The sequence below is a fragment of the Chionomys nivalis genome, chromosome 3 (assembly GCF_950005125.1).
Source record: "Chionomys nivalis chromosome 3, mChiNiv1.1, whole genome shotgun sequence".
In the NCBI taxonomy this organism is placed as follows: Eukaryota; Metazoa; Chordata; class Mammalia; order Rodentia; family Cricetidae; genus Chionomys; species Chionomys nivalis.
The window spans coordinates 1886898-1908155 of NC_080088.1; the positions used below are offsets into that span (position 1 = coordinate 1886898).

General features: G+C 41.3%; 1 protein-coding gene and 1 non-coding gene across 2 annotated transcripts in view; both read right to left on the reverse strand.

The window, feature by feature from the left end:
* Nucleotides 1-21258, reverse strand: part of Igsf5 (immunoglobulin superfamily member 5) — a 135772-nt gene that overhangs the window by 70356 nt on the left and 44158 nt on the right. The gene's annotated exons all lie outside the window — the stretch shown is intronic.
* On the reverse strand, nucleotides 3757-3829 carry Trnaq-cug (transfer RNA glutamine (anticodon CUG)). The gene has a single exon. It is a non-coding gene; the product is annotated as a tRNA-Gln (tRNA).

Genomic DNA, 21258 nt, shown 5'->3' on the forward strand with positions numbered 1-21258 from the left:
CCGCAGAGCAAGCCCCATACCCAGTAGAAGCTGGTCAACAAAAAACAGATCCCACGGTGTTTGCTGTTGCTTGTTTGGTCTTACTGGGTTTCTTGCTTGTTTGTTTTCTTATTTGGTGTGTGTGTGTGTGTGTGTGTGTGTGTGTGTGTTTGTAAAGAGAGAAAAGATGAATTTGGGTAGGTAGAGAGGTGGGTAGGAACTGGGAAGAGTTGGAAGAAAGAAAATAATCTGATCAAAACATAATGCATGAAAAAAATCAGTAGTTTTTAAAGAAACAAGTCACCGGAGACACGGTAAGAAGTATTCACAGCACAGAGGCACAAAGTGCTGCTTTATCAGCAATGGGGAGGTCTCATTTGGTCGATCCAGAGAGAAATAAACTATCTTCATGTTCTCTGTGGCTATTAAGCTAAAAAGAAAACCAGACAAACCAGCCGTTCTGCTTGGAAGCTCAGTCCACTCCATACAACTTCAAAGCAAGACAAGGCACTGATTGTTAGATGCACATCCTGAGTTTCCTCATAACTATTCAACAAACTACTTACTCTTCATGTTTCCTGTATATTTCACTTTTTCGTGTGCAAACATAGATTAAAAAGCATGCTGCAAAAGTCAGTTTGAGAATAATTTAGCACACATTACTTTAGTCAGTAGAAATAAAACCCAACAAATACCAGCTCAAGAATAGTTAATCCACCTTTTAGAACGGCATAATTCAGAACACAGACAATATTAAGAACTGGAGACTCTGTGGAGCAGCCCAACTGTTTCTCTGCGCTGGTGGGAGGCGAATGGCATGACCACTTTGGAAGGCAATCTGCAGACCATTCTCAGAGCTGATGTACCCTTCCCTTATAGTCCAGCAGTCAGCCGTGCTCTTCAGCATTGACACAAAGAATTTAACCTCATTCAAAACAAAGGCATATGTGTTTATAACAGCTGTACATTTGTAAAAACTGAGATGAACTATATATCCTCTAATAGATGAATAAAATAATCTAGACAATGGAATAGTCTTCAACACTAATAAAAGCAAGAAATGAACTAAAATTGGTCTTTTCTTCCTTGAGTTGTTCACGTTGAGACTTTTCACCAGATGCAAAAATAACAAATACAGTAGCTAAATCTCCGACTGCATAAGTAGAATGCCAGGAGAGAATGGCTAAGATGCTGGGGTAATAATCAAGATGTCTTCTTCAGAAACACTCCCGTGTAATGAAATGACATTTCAGTCAAGGACAGAATATCCCAGTAAGACTGTAGTGATGCTGAAAATGTATTTCCCAGAGACACCACATCAACACCACAGCACACACCAGGATCACAAACCTAAAATGCTCTCTCTCTCATACACACGGTTACGTTAAAAGTACGTGAATAGTTCATGATACCTAACATCAATCATCCATAAACATGAACTGATTCTTCCATGTCCCTACTGCCTACACTGTCCTCTTCTTAGAGCCTACTCCTTCTTACAGGCATCAAAAGCTATGCCTTACCATGCCATAGCATGTAATGCATCCAGCATGAACCATAACTCCCCACTGTAAGAAAAGTGTGAAGAAGCTGACCAACCCCATCATGATCTCGTGACAGCACACATCTCAGAGCAGAGTCCTTGTTGGGGACATTAGTGTGAGTGCCATAAACCCCAGCAGCAGCAGGTAGGGGCCCAGCAGCAGCAAGAAAGGGAGGGGTAGGCTGATGTGGGCATTCCTTGTGGGTCTTATGGCACAGAGGCATTGAGTCTGTGGATGGGTAATATTTGGTAATAATCTTTAAACATGATTCCTATAAGAAAACTGATATAAGCCTCTAAATTTAAAACCCCACCTGTGGGCATCTAAACATTTCACACTCAAAGTCTTCAAGAGTGTTTTGCAGCCCAATTTCAGTGCTAATCATTTCTGGAAACCTCGGCAGATGCCTCTTTAGGATGCAGTTATAATCCCTGGATAACAAGTGTTGCGGGAGATCCTTCCGCTCCTCCAGCCAATAGCCGCTGAGTTACCAGCCCATTGGGGCGTGGTCTCTCTCCCTTTAAAAAAGCGGCTACTTCCCTCCTCGCTCTCGGCGACTAGACTCCCTTCCTGATTGTGCAGAGGGCTGTTGTCTGGGATGGTGATCTGTAAGTTTTTTTCCTTTTAAATAAATAACCATTTTATTAATCATAATTCCAAACTGGTGTTTGTGACTTATGCCTTCGCCTTCATCTGGCGCCCAACGTTTGGTTTTAGGACCCCTCCTTCCCTCGCTCGGCTGCCTGCTGCCAGTTCGGCCACGGCCTGTGCCTTGCGGCCCGTGCCTTGTACGTGGAGCCAGCAGTTTAACATAAATCATCACGCAGTGGCTTTTCTTGCAGCAGTTCTTTATATTTTCCCTTTAGACACCTCAGATTGACTTCAAGTCCCCACACAGCCTATCGTTTGCCTCCCCACGTGGATTTAAACTCCACAGGCCCATGTAGTCTCTGCCCACATGGTTTGCTCTTTTGAGTCGTTTTTAAATCCCCCTTGCAAGCGCGGCACTTGAGTGGCGGGAACCAGAGCATGCGGTTGCCGGTTGCTGAAAGCTGCAACCCCTCGGGGCGACTCTGTCACGTGGAGGCATACACAGCTTCCAGGTTACTCTTCTCTACCCCTGGATTCTGGGTTTATGGTTCTGTGTACGGAATTGATTTAATTATATTTACTTTGTTGAGCAACTTGCATTTCCCAGTTTTTAACAAATACTAGGCGGACACTGAATCAGGACCCCGTTTTCGTAGCAACTTGGCAACAGCGCCACCTGCTGGATAATAGGCAATATGGCAGTTTTTGTTTCCAACACGAATTTTACTGTTTTGGTTACCAATACAATGGGTTATATCATGCAAGGTTTATATGACTATGGGGATAACTTAATTTACTGGTTACTAGGTTTCAGTATTCTTTTGCATATTCTATCATTTAGGAAGAATATGGCACTCCAAAGAACCATACAATCTTTACTAGAAACTCATGCAGGTCAGGAGATTCAGGATTCAAAAGCTTTGGAATCACAGGTGCAGAATGGGGACCAAAAAAATGATACCTCAGTGAAATGACTAGAAACACATGCAGGTCAGGAGATTCAGGATTTAAGAGAGATAATAATAAAAAGACTTGAAATGATTGAAGAAATTATTGGAGCTGGTGAACAGATTAGAAGGCACAAGGACAGGATACAATGCCACCACCAGCTATTAGAACTGGCTTACCCAGGGTTTTAGCGACATACCCTATACTTAATTCTGACAAAGCGTCAACTTCTAAAGGCTCAAAGGGAGTCAAAGAAGCTAGATGGATGCCAATAGCAATGAATGATCTGAAAGAAATTAAGCAAGCTATTGTTAATTTTGGCTTGCACTCTGCATATGTAAAGGAAATGATAAGGACTTGGGCTTCTAATGCTAGAGCTACCCCCCATGATTTCCATCAGTTAGTGTCTGCAGTTTTAGATAATGGACCTACCTTGATGTTTGGAATATATTTCAGAGAAGAATCCAAACATATGGAACAGCAAGGAAGAGCAAAAGGTGTGGAGGTTTCCCAAGATCAAATTCTTGGTGCAGGAGAATATGCTGATCCACAGGTCCAAGCTCTTTATGATGATGAAGTACTGTGTCTATGTCACCAAGCAGCTTTAAATGCTTGGAATAGGCTACAAGATCCAGCAAAAAGGGTTGAATCATATACCAGAATTAGGCAGGGACAGAGAGAACCCTTCATCTGGCACCCAATGTGGAGCTCGAACCCACGACCCTGGGATTCAGAGTCTCATGCTCTACCAACTGAGCTAGCCGGGCTAGATGAAGGCGAAGACATAAGTCACAAACACCAGTTTGGAATTATGATTAATAAAATGGTTATTTATTTAAAAGGGAAAAAACTTACAGATCACCATCCCAGACAACAGCCCTCTGCACAATCAGGAAGGGAGTCTAGTCGCCGGAAGCAGAGCAGGAAGTAAGAGAGAGTGAGGAGGGAAGTAGCCGCTTTTTTAAAGGGAGAGAGACCACGCCCCAATGGGCTGGTATCTCAGTGGCTTTTGGCTGGAGGAGCAGAAGGACCTCCCGCAACACCTCCCCCTTTTGTTTAAGTAAGAGAGTTCTAAACCTACTATGAAATTATATACAGTAAGCACAAATATCCTATTCTAACTAGCTTAGGTCTTGTATAATAAATAGCTTGGCCAAGTCATGAGTGGAAAGTAACTACATTTATATAGTCTTAATAGTATACTTATATAGTATTAATAGAAAAAGTAGTAACTTCATTTCATGCTTTAATATTCTTTTACCTAAGGCAGGTTGTGGTGCACACTGTTAATCCCAGCACTCAGGAGTCAGAGGTTGCCAGATCTCTGTGAGTTAAAGGCCAGCCTGGTTTGCAGAGTGAGTTCCGGGACAGCCAGGGCTACACATAGAAACACTGTCTCAAAAACCAAAGGAGAGGAAGAGGAAGAAAATATGCATTACCTGATTCTAGCACAGCTGTCAGTGTTTTCAGTAATATATAGGTCTTAGCCTATGATTTGTCTGTCTCTTGTTTATCAATCTGCCATCATCATCTATTCATTGATCTATCTATCTTTCAGCTCCTTCTGTATTTATTATCTATCCACCACCTGGTAGTCTTCTATCATCTATGTACCTAGCACTTGTCCATTTTCTATTCATCATATATATTGTTTATCTATCATCTAATACCTATCTGGTGAATCTATCAATCATCTTGTAATCTATCTATCATCTATCCATCTCTATCACTTATCAGTAGTCTATCATGTATGTTTTCATCAATCTATCTTCTATTTATAATCCATATAATTTACCTAACTTCTATTGTATATCTTTTTGGTATGTCTATTATCTGTCTGTCACCTATCTTTGATTTAAAATCACATATTATTTCTCTTTCACCTACCATATTTCTATTTATAATCTGAAGGCGTAAGTCATAAACAATCCCACACCAGTCTGGAATTATGATTAATAGGGTGGTATTTATTTAAAGGAGAAAAAACTTACAGATCACCGACCCAGACAACAGCCCTCTGTGCAATTAGGAAGAAGTCTAGTTGCCGGAACCGGAGCAGGAAGTAAAAAAAAGAGAGGAGGGAAGTAGCTGCTTTTTTAAAGGGAGAGAGACCACGCCCCAATGGGCTGGTATCTCAGTGGCTATTGGCTGGAGGAGAGGAAGGACCTCCCGCAACACCTCCCCCTTTTGTTTAAGTAAGAGAGTTCTAAACCTACTATGAAATTATATACAGTAAGTACAAATATCCTATTCTAACTAGCTTAGGTCTTGTATAATAAATAGCTTGGCTAAGTCATGAGTGGAAAGTAACTACATTTATATAGTCTTCAACCCCATCGAAGATCTGAGAAGGGAAATAATGTTACCTAAATAATTAGGAAGTGCAATCAAACAACTTCCAAAACATGCAACAAATCACAGAGACAACTAGCTACCTGGGCAATCACCCAAGGTCACATTTGCAGCTAAGACCTAACATAACTGACATACCATTTTCAAAGGCAAGAAACTTGTCAAAACTATCTTACCCTGTCTTGGTAGGATATGACAGTCCTGTTTTTTCCATTCACAGATACTCTGTATTTCTGTCAGTGGTTGAGGTATGGGCATTTCTTTGCCCAAAGGCCAGTTCAGCCAAGAAGAAAGGCTCCAGGTGGAGTGTCTTTGGTGCTCAACATCCCTCAGGAATAGAGTGGTGTTGCCAGGAGCAATTGTGTCTCACTACCACAAAACTCTGAGTTAGATTAAAGGCCATTTTCTACAGCTCTTTGAAGAGGTTGAAGATTATCTATCTCTACTGAGTATAATCTCTATGTATCTAAAGAACCTGATTAGTCTAATTATAAATGACAAACTTAGAATACTATTGATCTATATAATTCTCAATACCTATCTAACTTAAAGACTAAGACAATAAACGACTGTGAAACAAATGAGGACAATGACCTCCAAATATAAACAATGTACAAATATACATTGCAGTATGGTAAATATATATCAATACACAAACAATATATAAGTATCTTAATCAGAGGTAGAAATGTACACTGCAATATGGTAAATATATACAATATATATATATATATATATATCAATACAATATTTGTCAATACATAAAAAATGTTTTAAACAGAGGTAGAAACATGCATGCATACAATAGTCAATATAATTTCACTTTGTATCAATATATAAGAATCGATACCAATATATTTGTCTCAAAACAATAACAGAATGGCGCCCGATGTGGTAGCAACAATTTCTTGGGTCTGCTCTGCTTGCTAGAGGCAAGCAAGCACTGAGGCTTCCTGACTCAGCTTTAGCTGCAAAACCCTGCTGTTCATTAAGAGGTCCTACCACGAAACACTTAAATGGTATTGATAAAAGCTGACTGCATGCTTGTTTGTTTTCAGCCGTAGCAGGAAAAAAGTTGTGTTGTTTTAAAATGTGGGCTTTCTGGGCTGTCCTGCCAGGGCAAACTGACTGTTTGAGGCAGGAGGGCCGACTACAGAGAGAGGACTTGAGTGTTGTCTGTTGCAGCTTGCTTGGCAGCAGGGACCTTGAAACGCCATAGACTTAGACTTGTGGCAATAAAAATGGCTACAGCCAGTATCTCTGCCATGAGGCTGGAAAGCTAAGGAATGGGCTGGATCCAGCAGCCAAAGCCACGACTTTAATCCTACCTATATTGCTTGGTAAATTAAAGACTCATGTGGTCAGAAAAACAGAGAGAGATACAGTAAAGAGAGCATCAAAAACAAAGAAAACTTCTAAATGATTTATAGTGTGTTAAAAATATATGCAGGCTAAAAGTTAAAGTTCTTAAAAGTAAAAAAAAAGGAAGAAAGAGAGTAGTTGGGTGTGGTAGTACACACCTTTAATCCCAACACTTGGGAAGCAGAGGGAGATTGACCTCTGTGACTTCAAGGTGTGGTAGCACATGCCTTTAATCCCAATGCCTGGAAGGCAGAGACAGAAGGATCTTTGAGAGTTCAAGGACAGCCTGGTCAACAGAGTTATTCCAGGTCAGATATATAGAGAAACAAAAAGCAAAAAATAAAAGTAAAAATAAATGAAATAGAGGTTAAAATAAAACTGCACAAAGATGGAAAATTCAATGAGAATCTTGATACTATATGCTATTATGCTCTGTTTGAATTATTTGAATGCTGAGGAAGGAGCAATAGCTGCTAAAAGATATTTGTTTACAAATGCTGCTGAACTAATCCAACGTAGATATTTTAAAAATACCTTGACTTCACAATTTGGATCTAAGGACATGATGCTTTGGAAAAGAGATTCTTCTTTTGTTTTCACAGACGATGAGACCCTGTGGATTATTTCTATCCCAATATGGTATGATAGACCATGCCCTCCTGAATGGTTGCTGTGAACACCCTCAAAAAATTACTTCACTCAACTGCCGACTGAGATGAACCTAGCACACAGGTTATACCATGAAAGATCTAAATAACAGCGCCCCCGTTCAGCAGGAAGCAGTTTGGAGAGAAATAACTGCGCCCATATTCCCAAATATTGTTTATAAATGTTCTTTTACATTTAAAGGGGGAGATGATGTAGGTATGAATAATTTGCATTAGTATAGATTTTGCTTAATTGATAGAGATTTAAGGTCAATTTTGTTATATGTATATGTATTTCTGATCTTGATTAAGGTATTGTGATTGTGTAGTTCACTTAAAAATGTAATGTATATAGGTTGTTAATAGATAATCATAATAGTCAAGTTTGTAGTCATGTTAGTTAAGATTTTCTAGATGTACATAGATATATTTTAGGTAGGCATTCTTCATATCTTTCAAAGATTATAGAATATGGCATTTTAAATGTTTTAATAAATTAGGACTTTTCATGACAATGAGACACTCTGCTCCTGGCAGCACCAATCTACTTCAAGAAGAAGATGGGCAACGAAGAGGATCCTTACGGAGTTTGATAGCCATTTGGGCAAGAAACTGCTCTTGCCTGGACTGTTGGATAAACTGGACACAAAGAACCCGCAGAGAGAGGACTGCTGAACTTGCCTAAAGTTGAGATGATCTTTCAGGGTTCCTGATTCATGAAAGAGTCTGTGAGACATTCTGCAGGACACAGCAGATAGTGACTGAACTGACTTTGAAATTTCCTGCTTCATGGAAATGTCTGCTGGAAACTATGGGCCTGTAGGCCGAAGATGGATGCCCCAATGGTACAGAGAAACTTTGGGTGACTGTCAAGGCAGCGAGATGTCTCTGTCATTTCTAGAGTTTGAAAGTTGCTTATTTATTGTTTGCTTAGGTAATATTGTATCTTTCTAGAGTCTTTGATGGAGTTGAAGGATAGTTAGTTATAGTTATAGTTTTCCTTAGTTATGATAAAGATAAAATAGATGTAAATATTGTAACTTTTACTTGATAACTGTTTTGTTATATGTATGTAATTTTGCTATGTTAAAGTTAAAGCCTTCCTTTTTTTTTGTTTAAACAGAAAAAGGGGAAATGATGGAGGAAGGTCATTGGTTAAAAAATAAAGAAACTGCTTAGCCCTCATAGGTTAGAACATAGGTGGGTGGAGTAAACAGAACAGAATGCTGGGAGGAAGAGGAAGTGAACTCAGACTTGACAGCCCTCCTCTCTGGAGCAGATGCCATGCCGCTGCTCTCCAAGGCAGAGGCGATGAAGCAAGCCGCCAGGTCAGACATGCTGAATCTTTCCTGGTAAGACTGGTGTGCTACACAGATTATTAGAGATGGGTTGATCGGGATATGAGAATTAGCCAGTAAGGGCTAGAGCTAATGGGCCAAGCAGTGTTTAAAAGAATACAGTTTGTGTGTTGTTATTTTGGGGCATGAGCTAGCCAGGCTACCAGGAGCTGGGGCGGCAGGAACACAGCCCACAGCTCCTTCAACAAACAAGCAATGCTATGACTCAAGCTGGGACAATTTCTGAGGGCACTGAAAAGAAGGCCTGGCATCGCAGTAGCCTGACACATTTGGACTCATTTTCACTTATGGTAAGTCTGACAGAAAGTAGACCATACCACATTTGGGGACTCATGGCCCCCAGTGTCACCTCAGCACAGAAGAAGACAGAAGAGGCTCCAGTGGCTCCCAGTTGCCTTCTGCCTTGGGTCACAGGCCAGAAGGATTTGCTCCTGGACTAATTGTAGAAAATCCACAGGAGTGGCAGGGATCATTGGGCAGTCAGCCAGTGACACACACTGCCTTAGCACAGCTTATCGCTGATCAACAGGCACCAAGGAGAAAAATCTCAGGGAAGAAAGGAAGAGCTCACAGGAAATCATACCTACTACCTGAGAACATAGGGATCTTAACCTTGTGCCTCATCTGAGACACCATGAGGCACAAAGGGCACAATGATTAACAATGATTAATGTTAATCATTGATGGCATACACATGTATTATGGTGTACCATCTGAAGGGAGAACTGTGTCTCTGACCGAAACTCACCCTGTATTGCCTGTATATTGCCTTATTGCCAGGAGAAATCTTCCTTATCACTTAACTTGTTTTCAAAGGTATTGACCTGAAGGTTGTAAACCGAGTGACTTACTACTGTAAAGATAGCTCAGGAGTGGCAGTATCAGAAGGTTATCACGCACAGAGGGGACCCACCTGTCATTACCCTCACTATAGGAAGGACTCCAGTTTCCCTGAGGCAAATGTCATCCCCATCTTTACAATTCTCCAGAGCTACTGGTGGAGATCCACTTTCATTCATGTTCATCTTTGGAGACATTCATATTTAGCTGTCATGTTATTCGTATTTAATAGCTCTAAGGGAGGAAATGCCAAGCTGAAAGCACACATACTGTGTTCTGACTGTCAGGACGTTACAGAGGAACTGCACAGGCTCTCATGTGCAGGGACTGGTGGCTTTTGCTCTCTCAGTGGAAAGCATTCCATAGTCCTCTGAGACCTAAGCCATGCCCAAGTGAAGCTCTAATGTATCAGCAAGGGTCTCAGAAATCACCATCAAGGATATGAAGAAACAACTTGGTGAGCTCACATAGTCTGTGTGTTGTGCCCAGAAGACATAGTGGGGTATGACCTACTTGGCTATAACTGATCACATGATCTTAATCCTAGTGCAAAGAAGGCTGGGAGATGTCATCTGGTATACAGGAGTTCGGCGATGCTATTTCCTTGTGCTTGTATGTTCATGTATGAATATGTATGCATGCTGACACCTGTGCACATATATGCACACACATGCAGAAGTCAGACGACGATGCCAGGTGTATTAATCTATCACTCTTCACCTTATTTTTGAACCTGTAAATCATTGGTTCAGTCAGACTGGCCAGCCAGCAAGCTTCAGGGATCCTCCTGCCTCTGCTTCCCCAGGGCTGAGAATCCAAGCTCATGCCACCAAAGCCAGCTGTGTTATGGAGATGCTGGGTTCACACTCATGTTCTCATGCTTGCACAACAGACACTTTTCTGACTGAGTCCCCTCCCCAGCTCTTGTGATGTCATTTCTGTATTGATTATGTAATACAGAACCACCTGGGAACTGGCAGCCAGGGGTCCTAGTCAGATGTGGAGGGTTATTAGGAGAACTTCCTGGAAGAACTCCAGAGTCAAGGCTGTAAAGCAGACAGCTTGCACTATTCTGGGTGTGTCATGCCATAAAGATACTTCTTGTGAGGTCCTATGACCACCTTTCAATCAGTCTTCTGAGCCCAGTTTCTCTTTTCCCTGCAGCTTGCAAAAGCTCCATGGGCTCAGAGGAGCTGGGCATCATTCCCCCATCATGCTAATTTACTTGAAAACCTTAAAACAGACCAAAGGCTCTGACCCTCATTACAGAAAGCAAAACAGCTCTGTTATCCACAGCTCAAAGGCTTCTGTGAGCTCCTTGACCATGGGCTCCATACTTCCCTTCACTGTCACAAAACACCAAGAAAAGCAGCTTAAGGCAGAGCTAACTCACAGACCTCCTGTTGTCCTATGTCACAGCAGTCATGACAGAGACCTGAGAAAGCAGGTTACCACCACAGGAAAACCCTGCCTTGGCATCCTATCTCCATACATCCAGATCTGACAGGACTGGAACAAGGGCAGTCAGTCCTTCTAGGGTTCAGTCTTGCCCCTCTGCCCAGGTGGTGACAGCCACATTCTGAAACTCTGTGCTTCTCTCCCTTTCCTTCCTTATACTCTTCCCTGTTCTCCAGGTCGACTTAGTGGCTGCCTACAATAAACCTGTGATACTCCAGTTACCACCTGGACATTAAAGTCAATGAGAACAAACAAACCATTAACTATACGCTAGGCTATTGATAATCTATTCATGCTGCATCCTTTCTAAACTAAGATGCAAAAATGTCCGTATGGGTTCCAACCTCAAAAGGAAAAAGGATTTATTTGGGGCTTCCAGCTTCAGAGGTTTTAATCCATGTCATCTGGTTTCTGCTGGGTAATAACACAGCCTGAAGGACTTCAGTAGGTGCTGGTGGTAACATCTTGAATCCCCCATCTTCAGAGCAGCTCCTTGCTGTTGGGCTGAGTCCTTCTGCCACAGTTCCAGCATTCATGCTGTCTGGTCTCATGCTCTATGTCTGGTCTCACAACTGAAATGAGGCACCTCTCCAGAGAACTCTAGTTCCTTTTGTTTGAGTGACCACAGAGGGGGCAGTGAGGGTCTACACTGCTGAAGGATCATTCGTGGTGTCTAGGCTTGTAGCCTAGATGAAAGTGGGGGAATGTTTTAAAGAGAGAATGTGCCATGCATTAAACCTACTCTCCCCATGTCCAATTCTGGACAAAGCATGCGGCCGACCAACAGACCCTGTGTCTCATCTCCTCTCAGCAGACCTGAATCTCTGGTTCTATACTCTATCGCTCAAGTGTTTCACCTCACACTACACCTGCCACAGCGAATGGAGACCCCTATGATAGACTTAAGGTCACTATCTGGTGTAATTATTACTGTCCAGGGATGGCTGTAGAGTGGGCATCTCACTATACTACAAAATCAATACACAGCAGAGTCTATTTGTTTCACTTTTTTCTTTGAATTTTGGAAATGAATTTTTTAAGTTTTTATTGTATTTGTTGAGCTAAATATTTTTCTGTGCTTCCCTCCCTTCTTCCCCCTCCCCTTCTAGCCTGTCCCCTGATCCTCATTCTCCCCATTTACTCAGGAGATTGATCTTGACTTTTTTTTACTTCCCATGTAGACTATTAGATCCATATATGTCTCTCTTAGGGTCCTCTTTGTTGTCTAGGTTCTCTGAGATTGTGAGTCTAAGTTGGTTTTTCTTTGCTTTATTTCTAAAAGTCATTTATGAGTGAGTACATATTATGTTTGTCTTTCTGGGTCAATGTCTTGTGTTTCCTCACTCAATATATTTTCTAGATCTATCCTTTTACCCACAAATTTCAAGATATCATTTTCTCCTTTTGTGTAGTACTCCATTGTGTAAATGTACCACGTCTTCTTTATCCATTCTTCAGTCAAGGACCATTTAGGTTGTTTCCAGGTTCTGGCTATGACATATAATGCTGCTATTAACATAGTTGAGCTTGTCCTTGTGGTACAATTGAGCATCCTGTGGATATATACCCAAAAGTGATATTGCTGGGTCTTGAGGAAAGTTGTTTCCTTATTTTTCTGAGAAATTGTCATACCGATATTCAAAGGGGCTCTACCAGTTTGCACTCCCTCTACACCACATCCTCTCCAGTATAAACTGCCGTCAGTGTTTTTGATCTTGGCCATTCTGACAGGTATAACATGGAATCTCAGAGTTGCTTTGATTTGCATTTCTCTAATGGCTAAAGATCTTGAGCATTTCCTTAAGTGTCTTCAATCATTTTAGATTCATCTGTTGAAAGTTCTCTGTTTATGTCTGTACCTCATTTTTTTATTGGATTATTTGCTTTTTTGATGGCCAATTTCTTGAGTTTTTGTATATTTTGGATATCAGCCTTCTGTCTGATGTGGGGTTGATGAAGATCTTTTCCTGTTCTGTAGTCCGTTTTGTCTTGTTGACTGGGTACTTTGCTTTACAAAAACTTCTCAGTTTTAGGAGGTCCTATTTGTTTCTCTCAGTGTCTGTGCTGCTGTGGTTATATTTAGGACGTGTTCTCCTGTGCCAATGAGTCCAAGTGTACTTCCCACTTTCTCTTTTATGAGGTTCAGTGTGGTTGTTTTTATGTTGAGGTCTTTGATCCATTTGGAGTTGAGTTTTGTACATGGTGATAGATATGGATCTATTTTCATGGAAATACTTTTTAAAGTTAATTTTCATGTGTGACCATGGAACCTATTCCTTGACTACAAAGTCAAATTTAGACCCAAGGGCTATAGGTGAAGCTGAGACTTGAACTCTCTGTCTGCCATCTGCTTGGTCCATGCACAGCTGGCTCCCACTGAGCAGTATGTCCTAGTCTATACACGTCTTGTACTCCAGGACCGTGCGTGCTATTCCTGGACCAGTGCACAATTTTCCACTGTTTATTGCATATTTTTCCTTGAATGTGAGCATTGTTTTCAATATTTTGCTAAGGTAAGCAGGGTTCCCGTTAACAGCCGTTTTGCACCAACTGAATGGTTTGTGAGACACCACACTGGGGTCTTTAGCTCAAAGGACAAGTGTGTGTAAGAATTTTGTTGGCTGTTTCCAATGCCCTACATAGCCTTCATAGAAGAACACTTAGAGTGGTTTCCATTACACAAATTTGATCAAATAAGATCCATGTTTCCTATAATCTCTTTCTCTGAATGATTCCAAAGAAGAGGTGGCAAATCCGGAATTTGCACAAAATTGGAAGAACAAACAGAACAGGACATTTGACTCCCTGCGGGTTGCCATGGCCACCAGAGGCAGCACAACCATAGACCATACGGTAGGTTTCCCCCTCCAGCTTCTCCCCACTTCCTTCTTCTCTCCCACTGTTAAACCCACTGCCTCAGCCACACACAGAGCTCCATAGCTGGAATGAAATGGCACCTACACCGCGGCCCTGGCTCCCCCTTAGCTGGACAACATGGCCTCAGCCTGGTGACTGCCAACCACCTCGGATCCACTAGCTCTGCCTCCGCTGCTCCTGCGAGGTGAGAGAGGACCTCTTCACCCACCTTGGGTCTGTCTCACGCCAGAAAAGAGAAATGTGTTATGAAAAACGACTCAGCTCTCAGCTGCAGGAGGCCAGGCTAAAACGACCTGTCAAACCATGACCTCTGACACTGTAAGCTCAGCTGGCCTTAACCCTCTCACCACTTGTGTACCAGCCAGCATCTGAGCACTGCTTCGTGTACAAGGCATGCTGTGAGAAATCACCCGCACAAAGCAGGAATGCCTTCCTTGTCTGTCTACACCAGAAAGCTGTGACAGCAGCTGTTTCCATGATTAGCTTGGGGGTGGGATGTAGTTTGGCTGCTTTTTCTGTTTTTTATTTGCTTGTTTTTTCTTTCTTTCTTTCTTTCTTTCTTTCTTTCTTTCTTTCTTTCTTTCTTTCGCTCAAATCAAACCAACTCATTTCTGAAGATACAAACACAGTGTCTATAAACACTTTGGGCCATATTTTTAAGATGCTCAAACAAAATCTTGTGATGTCTAGGAAAAGCTAATACCTAATATTGTATGCAATAAAACCCACAATAAAGCCCTCAATCACAAAGAACCACTAGCAACTAAAGTATATTAAGAGCCAGAGAGATAATCTTCCCCAAGAAAGAGAGCACCAATTGACTATCGAATACAAAATTGTCAGCCCTGAAAATATAAAAATACAAGTCATATTATGTGGACTGAGCCGGTTTTATTTTTTGGTTTTAGGAATAAAGTATGTATAAATACGCACACACACAAAACTGAAGAAATAGAAGCTGTAAATTTTGAAGCAAGCAGAGAGGAGAAAGAAGGGAGATATGATAGAATCATACTAAAATTTTAAAAATATATACAACAGACAGAGATATGACACAAAGTAAATCTGAAACCATTAATCCCACCATTCCTCTCTCTGCTTCTTCCAGCTTTAGCTGCCATCTGTCTGAGCTTCCACACATCTGGCCCCACCAAATTAAAACTCATTCCTTGCCATATCAGTCCTCTGTTTGATGACAACTACTTACGTTAGATAAGGTGTCTTGGTAGGTGGTAAGGAGAACTCTGGCAACCTTTCTTTCCTGTGGTTCTAGCTAACTCACACGCTGGTACACACAATTGTCTCACTGATCTCAGCTACTTTCTCTGTGGGTCACACCTATGCTCCTGGCTCTTGAGTGATTCCCCTCCCTGAATAGGGGCTCTATCTATGGTTTGCTGCTGAGCAGAATCCCAACATGACTGCTGTCACTTTAGAGATGCAGGGTGCAAAGGACAGTGGCTCAGGTCTTGCTTGGGTTCCGCAGTAGTCGAGGTCAGTGGCCCCTTTTAAAGGCGGGATTCTGACCTTTCTTCATGAGGTCTGATATTTTCTGTAGGCTTTCTGTACACACTAATTAGGGTTTCCAGTTACAGTCAACAGAAATCGACTCCCATTACACTCACAACATCCCCACAGCAGCAGAGCAGTATCTGGTGGCAGAGAATCAATGTACAGCCTGACAGAATGGTTCAGAGTGTACCTGAGTCAGAAGAGGCCACAACTAAGCCCAGAGAACAAGGAACATTCCATAACAGCCCAAGAAAAACACTAGAAGATGCTTCTGCCCCTGCAGTCAGAGATAGCCCTAGACCTGACTGCTACCTTGTGTAGCTCACCAGTTTAAACTCAGGGTGTGGGTTGATGAAACTCAGGTCACTGGTTGACCATAAGCCTGACAAGTCCTTGATCCTGGGCTGCTCGGCATTTACAACTATGATAAACACATGACTGTTCTGTATAAATGTTCCAGCCCCAGGTATTCTGTTATAACAACACAAGAGGACTATGACACATCTCCTAGAAACCCTTGCCCCTAGATAAACCAGGTGACAGAGTTCAGATTACTATCCTTGGAGAGAGGTGGTTCATCTGATCAGTTCGAGTTTCTAGCTTATGGGAACATGGTATTTTTTTTCTATTGCCATTTTCTTGATTTCCAGGTTCTCATTCGCTCTCTTGTATATATATATTCTCATACATATATATATACATATTACTATTAATCTCTTTATGTTGCTTCTTCTGTTCCTGTTTCTAAGAGTATTAACTGCTTTCTATTTTCTGAGTTTTTAATGTTTTATTTGTTATTATTGTGTGTGTTTGATGTATGAGAGTGTGAGGACAGGTGTGCCACAGCACACATTTGGAAGTCAGAGGACAACTTCTTTTATTTATTTATTTATTTATTTATTTATTTATTTATTAAAGATTTCTGCCTTCTCCCCGCCACCACCTCCCATTTCCCTCCCCCTCCCCCATCAAGTCCCCCTCCGTCATCATCCCTAAGAGTAATCCGGGTTCCCTGCCCTGTGGGAAGTCCAAGGACCACCCAGCTCCATCCAGGTCTAGTAAGGTGAGCATCCAAACTGCCTCCCACCAAGGCCAGCTGGCCTGGAAAATGCATGGGATAAAAGTGGACTTGCTGAACATAATAGGCAATGAGGTCTACTGAGAACTCAGAGGACAACTTCCGTTACTCACTTCCCCTCCCTCCATTGTTGGGTCCCAGGGATCAAACTCAAGGGTCAGGCTCATGTACCAAGCGCCCTTACCCCCTAGGCCACGTTTCCAGCCCTAGTTCTCAGTCTTAAACATGTCCTCCGCTCCCACTCCCCAGATCCTTCCATCACTGTGATGAACACCATGACCAAAAGCAACCCAGGAAGAGTTTATTTCAGCCTAGATCTCTCAGGTCGCACTCCATCACTGGGGGACATCAAGGCAGGGAACTGGGGACAGGAACTGAAGCAGAGGCCACAGAGCAGTGCTGCTTACTGGTTTGGTCCTCATGGTGTGCTCAGTTTGCTTTCTTACATGACTCAGGATCACCCTCCAGGGTTAGCACTGCCCACAGTGAGCTGAAGTCTCCATGTCAATCATTAATAAAGAAAAGACCACAAGGATTTTCCCACAGGCAAATCTGATGGAGTTAACTCCTCAGATCCGTCATCCTAGATGACCTAATTTGTGCCAGGTTGACAAAAAAACTCAGCAGCACAATTGGCCCCTTGTCAACTCAACATACAAATACATCCCTCTTAAGCCATAGCCTTTCTTTTTGATTTATCTCCAAGATCTCCTGTGAATAATACAATATGAAACACAATGTATAGAGTCAGTCAGTGGTACTGGATGCCTTTAATCCCAGAACTCAGGAGGCAGAATCAGGCAGATCTCTATGAGTTTGAGGCATCCTGGTCTATAAGAGTTAGTTCCAGGACTGACTTCAAAGCTACAGAGGAACCTTGTCTCAAAAAACCAAAAAAAGAACAACAACAACAAAAAAAAAACATAGTGTACAGAATTCATCCATTACTTCTTCCTGGACAAAGAGGTCATATGCTAATCTTAGCTACCTTTGTGTAGACACATGACTTAATTCTAAGCAATAAAGGGAGGCAGAAATGACTAATTAAAAATGTATCTCTCTTTCTCTTTCTCTCTTTAAAAAAAGCTTTTGTTACTGTCTTGGGAGGGAGTTCCAGTGAATACTCACCTGTGTTTAATTTCCAATTGCTTAAAATACCCCAGGCCCCAAAAGGTAGGAGTAAGACAAAAACTGCATTAACATGATACAAGGAAATGAACATACCAATTGAAGGTCCTGGACCACATCCATAGTTAAACATTCTGTTGCTAGAACAAAACAAGTCATGCTCACACCTTAGACCATAACATTTTGTAGACAAACCACTCCCTTAGTTGGATCCTTAAACTTTTGTTTGAGGTAGAAACATATCTACTTCTCTATTCCTGAAATACAAGGTCTGGTTATTAGTTATACCTGTTGACAATAATCTTGAGAAAGCAGAACTCTCTGATCCAGATCTAGGTAGGACCTTCATTTGAGGTAGAAACACAATAACCTTGAAAGAATAGAGGTAAGTTCCAACTCTTTGACCTTTGGACAAGGTGGAAATAGGCTCAAATTTTTAGGTCTCCACACCAGGTGAGATGGCTCTGGATTTTAGAGCACCCCACACCTGTGTCTCTGCATCCCCATATGACTCCTTGGAGGGACCTGGCTTGCACGTCATGGCAGTGCTCCCAGGAACACACGAAGGAGATGTTTTGTGAATACCAAGCTGACAAGCATCCCCTAGATGCTGAGAACAATCAGCTTCCTTTTTATTTGGCAATGAAATCCTCAACAAATTGTAATGTGTGTCTCAGAATATGGTGGACTACTGCCAAAGGAAGACGCAGGCCTTCTTTCTTAATTTGTTGGAGGGTTGAAAAATAAAGCTCTCACCCCATAAGTGAATCCATGGGATGGAAGTGTGTTCTGTGTGCTTATGGTTCCTGTGGAAACTCTCTCTCTCTCTCTCTCTCTCTCTCTCTCTCTCTCTCTCTCTCTCTCTCCCTCCCTCCCTCCCTCCCTCCCTCCCTCCCTCCCTCCCTCCCTCTCTCTCTCTCCCTTTCTCTCCCTCTCTCTCTCTTTCATTGTCTCTCTCCCCTCTTTTTTCTCTCCCCTATTTGTCTCTTCTTTTTCCAGTGAACTTCTTGTTTTTTTTTCTTTCTTTTTTATTGATTTTTATTGAGATCTACATTTTTCTCTGCACCCCTCCCTGACTCTTCCCTCCCCTTCAACCCTCTCCCATGTCCCCCTGCTCCCAATGTACTCATGAGATCTTATCTTTTTCTACTTCCCATGTAAATTAGATCCATGTATGTCTCTCTTAGGATACTCATTGTTGTCTAGGTTCTCTGGGATTGTGATTTGTAGGCTGGTTTTCTTTGCTTTATGTTTAACAACCACATATGAGTGAACACATATGATAATTATCTTTCTGGGTCTGGGTTACCTCACTCAATATGATGTTTTCTAGATCCATCTATTTGCCTGCAAATTTTAAGATGTTAAAAAAAAATTTAAGATGTTGTTTTTTTTTTTCTGCTGTGTAGTACTTCATTGTGTAAATGTATCACATTTTTTTCTTATTCATTCTTTGGTTGAGGGGCATTTAGGTTGTTTCCAGATTCTGGCTATGACAAATAATGCTACTATGAACAGCTGAGCACAAGTTCTTGTGGCACAATTGAACATCCTTTGGATATATACCCAAAAGTGGTATTGCTGGGTCTTGAGGAAGGTTGTTTCCTAATTTTCTGAGAAATCACCATACTGATATCCAAAAGGGCTGCACCAGCTTGTACTCCTATCAGCAATGCAGGAGTGTTCCCTTTACCCCACAACCTCTCCAGCATAAGTTGCTATCAGTGTTTTTGATCTTGGCCAGTCTTATAGATGTAATGTGGAATCTCAGAGTTGTTTTGTTTTGCATTCCTCTGATGGCTAAGGATGTTGAGCATTTCCTTAAGTATCTTTCAGCCATTTCAACTTCTTCTGTTGAGAGTTCTCTGTTTAGGTCTGTACCTCATTTTTTTTATAGGATTATTTGTTCTTTTCATGACCGTTTTCTTGAGTTCTTTACATATTTTGGAGATCAGCCCTCTGTCTGATGTGGGATTGGTGAAGATTTTTTCCCATTCTACAGGCTGCCATTTTGTCTTGTTGACTGTGCATTAAACTTGTGGAAAAAGTAATAGAATAAAGAAAAATAAGCCACATAAAGAAGGACTATACACAAAGATTCTGGATTATGTATATTATTGTGTTATTTTTTAATGTGAAGGAGCTAAAGAACAAGAGACATTTCATTCTATGGACTGCTTAGTTAAACAAACATAAAGGTATTTCGACTTCAGAATTTAGGTCTAAGAATAAGTTGCTTTGGAGAAGAGGTTCTTCTTTTGTTTCCACAGAAGATGAGAACCTGTGGATTTCTTCCAGACTAAAGTGGTTTGATGAACCAAGAACCCCCAAAAGTTCATTGTGAATACCCCCAAAAATTACTTCACCAAACTAAAAGCAGGATGCAGTTTGGAGAGAACTATGCCCAAATTCCCAAATATTGTTTATAAATGTTTGTTTACATTTAAAGGGGGATACACCATAGAGATTTGCCTTGGTATGGGTCTTGGTTTATTGATACAAATTTTAGGTCAATTTTGTTATATGTATATTTCTCCTCTTGAATAAGGTATTGTGTTTGTGCAGTTCATTTAAACATGTAATGTGTAATTAAGAAATATATGTTAATAGATAATCATTTATAATAGCCAACCTTGTAGTCATGTTAGTTAGATTTGCTTGATGTACAGAGATGTATTTCAGATGGATAGGTATTCTTCAAATCTTTCAGGGACCTTTAGAATATGGCATTTAAAATGTTTATGAACTTAGGACTTTTCATGACAGTGAGACACATCTGCTCCTGGCAGCACCGATTGCTTCAAGAGTACGATGAGCATTGAAGAGGCTCCTTAAGGAGTTTGCTAGCCATTTGGGCAAGACACTGCTCTTGCCTAGAGTGCTTGATGCTATGCTGTATGAACTAGACATGCAAGACCAACAGAGAAATGACTGCTGAACTTGCCTTAAAGTTGAGACCATTCTTTTGGGTTCCTGTTTCATGAAAGAGTCTGCTAGACATTCTACAAGACACAGAGGAAAGTGACTGACTAACTGCCAATATAGGTGAAACTGTCTTTGATATTTCCTGCTTCATGGAAAAGTCTTCTGGATACTATGGGCCTGTAGGCTGATGATCGATGCTCCAATGGTACAGAAGAACTTTGGGTGACTGTCCAGGCAGTGACATGTCTCTGTTAATTTTATAGTTTTAGAAGTTGCTTACAATGTACTTTCTGTTAATTTAGGTACTATTATATCCTTCTGGAGTCTTTGATGGAGTTGAAGAATAGTTATAGTTTTCCTTAGTTATAATAAAATATAAAGTAGATATAAATAATATAACTGTAATTTTTGCTTTATGCCTGTTTTGTTATATGTAATTTTACTATGTTAAAGTTAAAACCTTCCTTTTTGTTTAAACAGAAAAGGGGAGATCATGTGGGATTCCCCTCTGTATGCTGTGAATACCACTGGTTAATAAAGAAGCTGTTTTGGGCCTGTGATAGGGCAAAGCAGAACTAGGCAGGGAAAACTAAACTGAATGCTGGAAAAAAGAAGGCAGAGCAGAGAGAAGCCATGTAGCCTCGCTGGAGACAGATGTT